The sequence below is a fragment of the Manis pentadactyla genome, chromosome 1 (assembly GCF_030020395.1).
Source record: "Manis pentadactyla isolate mManPen7 chromosome 1, mManPen7.hap1, whole genome shotgun sequence".
Classification (NCBI taxonomy): domain Eukaryota; kingdom Metazoa; phylum Chordata; class Mammalia; order Pholidota; family Manidae; genus Manis; species Manis pentadactyla.
Genome location: NC_080019.1, coordinates 17647737 through 17650754, shown reverse-complemented (window position 1 = coordinate 17650754; position 3018 = coordinate 17647737). Strand labels below are relative to the sequence as shown.

At 38.0% G+C, this 3018-nt stretch overlaps 1 non-coding gene across 1 annotated transcript; it reads right to left on the bottom strand.

Annotated features, from left to right (window-relative positions):
* Positions 1-1433: 1433 nt before the first annotated feature.
* On the bottom strand, positions 1434-1542 carry LOC118914409 (U6 spliceosomal RNA). Its single transcript, XR_005025609.1, has one exon. It is a non-coding gene; the product is annotated as a U6 spliceosomal RNA (small nuclear RNA).
* Between the last annotated feature and the right edge of the window lie 1476 nt (positions 1543-3018).

Sequence of the window (3018 nt, the reverse complement as noted above, 5' to 3'; positions counted from 1 at the left end):
AGGCTAAGCACATAGTAGTTGCCATAATGTATTCAGAAATACATGAATGAACGAATAAAAGAATGAATGTCAGGAAGGAATTTTTCCACAGCCTTCCAGACATATGTGGCCATTTGAATAATAACAAAAAGAGGCTGCCCCTATTATGAGGCTTTATTTGAATTAAGCTAATTCTCACCACAAAAAATCTTATCAAACAGATATTACTTTTATCCACTGATGAGGAAACTGAGGCATACAGAGGCAAGTCACTGCTTCAGTTCTCATGGTTATTAAGGGGTGGAGCCAAGTTTCTGGCAGTCTAAATTTGGAGCCAACGGTCCTAACACAAAGTCCCCTACTCATCATTAGGGGAGTTGCTGGGAAACTACCTTCTCTGGATAAAGCTCTCTCTCTGGAAGTGAAGATTGCAGCTAAACAACGTGGAAACTACAGATCTGGGGAAAGTGTTTCTGCCAACTAGAATCCAGGGTAGCAATTCCTCTGCCAAAAGAAATCTTTCGAAGTGAGAACTAGCACAGAACTCGGCATGTTACTTCTGTCCGAAATACCATACAGATAGTGTCGATGGAGCAGATCTTGACAAAGATGACCTCAGAGTGGGGAGGACAAATGGAATCCAACTCACAAGCTGTTTGAGAATTTTGACATTTTTCTGATTCAAACCAACCCTCATCTGGGAAAGCAAGCAATGGGAATTTTGATTCTATCTGCAATACCTACCTTTGTAAGCAGGGAGTTCATAACTCACTGCCATCAGAATTAGAGTTGACATCTGTAGAATGTCAAATATGACAAGGGTCACCATGTTGGTGACATTCCAAAAGTTAGAATTCTTACTGAAGTTAATAAGAGCCACATACTTTTGAAATATCTTTTTAAGATTGAATTTCTTATTGAATTATTTTTTAAAAAGGTCATTTAGATTCATCAAAAATTTTCAAGGATTGGCTACAATTTTTGCAACAATTGAGAAAGATCCAATTACTTGTTTAATAAAAGGTGCTCTATCTCTAAGGAGGAAAAACATCGTATATACATTTGTGTGGGTGCTTATGTGTGTTTTTTGGAGTCTGTGACCCAAAAGGAATTAGGAATCACCAGTCTCTAAGTTGAAACTGACTTTCATGACTTTCTAGCTGAGAAGTGGGTAGTTTAAGGGATGCATGTAGGAGAAGAGTAGGATTTAGTTGGAAGTCTGTGTGGGGATATTCTCCATATGCCCCTCCAGATTCACTATCTATCCTTCCCAGCCCTTCTTAGAACCTCTGGCAACTGACCTGTATGGATGCACCACAGCTCCCCGGATTCTGGCTTCCAGCTGGCTCCTCGACCTAAGGCCGTACTCTGGTCTGGCAGCCCCTCTCCTTCAGCTTTCAGTAGCTGACCTTTCCCACTGCCCCTTTAAGCATAGGGCTGGCAACTGTTTCCTGCTAGGTCACCAGCATATTTTTTAATTTGCATGTCATCCTCACTCAGGGGTCATGCTAATTTTCTCTGTGTCCTTCCAATTTTTAGAATATGTGCTGCCAAAGTGAACACAGTCATCATCTTTAATTTCCCTTTACCTTAACCACATCTCAGTAAACAGGCTCTTTCAATGACTTTGGACTGTATTTTCTATTAGGACCCTGGGGTATACAGGCTGCCTCTCTTCTACTAAAGTCAAGAGGACTTTTTTTAATGGAGGAAAAAAAGTGACACACACCACCAAAGAACTGAGCCATGAGAGAAATAATTGATAAGCTAGACTTCATTAAAATTAAAATTTTTGCTCCATGAAAGACAATGCCAAGAGAACGAGAAGACAAGCCACAGAGTGAGAGAAAATATTTGCAAAGACACCTGATAAGGGAATTGTGTATTATCCAGAATACACAAAGAACTGTTAAAAGTCAATAGTAAGAAAAACAAACAACCTGATCTAAAAATAAGCTAAAGACCTTTACTGACACTTCACCAAAGATACACAGATGGCAAATAAGCACAAGAGAAGATGCTCCACATTATATGTCACCAGAGAGATGCAAATTAAAGCAATGAGATGCCACTCTCTATCTACAAGAATGGTCAAAATTCAGAGCACTGACAACACCAAGTGATGTCAAGGATGTGCAGCGATAGAGGCTCTCATACATTGCTGACGCATGTGCAAACTGGTAGAGCCATTTAGGAAGACAGTTTGGTGGTTTCTTACAAAACTAATTACACTCTTACCATAGGTTCCAGCAATCATGCTCTTTGGCATTTACCCAAAAGAGTTGAAATGTAATGCCTACACAAAAACCTGTGTATGGATTTTACAGCAGCTTTGTTAATTATTGCCAAACCTTTTAAGCAACCAAGATGTCCTTTGGTAGGTGAATAATGGATAAATGCACTGTGATACATTTAGACAATGGAATGGTATTCAGCACCAAAAAGAAATGAGAAGACATGGAAGACTTTAAATGCATGTTACTAAGTGAAAGAAGCCAATCTGAAAAGGCTACGTACTGCATGGTTATAGCAATTTGACATTCTGGAAAAAGCAAAGCTACAGAGGTAATAAAAATTATCAGTGTTTGCCAAGGATAGGGAGGAAAGAGATGAATAGGCAGAGCAGAGAGGATTTTTAGGGTAGTGAAACATTCTGTATGACACTATAAAGATAAATGTATTTCATTATACATTTGTCCAAACCCATAGAACTTACAATACCAAGAGTGAACCCTAAAGTAGATTACAGACTTTGGGTGATTAGGATGCATCAATGTAGTTTCATCCTTGATTAAAATATATATATTTTTAAATTCAATATAGTACATATATATTTTTTCAATTTAATGTAATATATATATATATATAGTGTGTGTGTGTGTGTGGCATATATATATATATATATATATACTATTCTGGTGAGGGATGTTGATAAGCGGGGAGGCAGTACATGTGTGGAGAGATGGTATATATATATCTGTACCTCCCTCTCTATTTTGTTTTAAACCTGTAACTGTGCTAAAAAAACTGTCTTTAAAT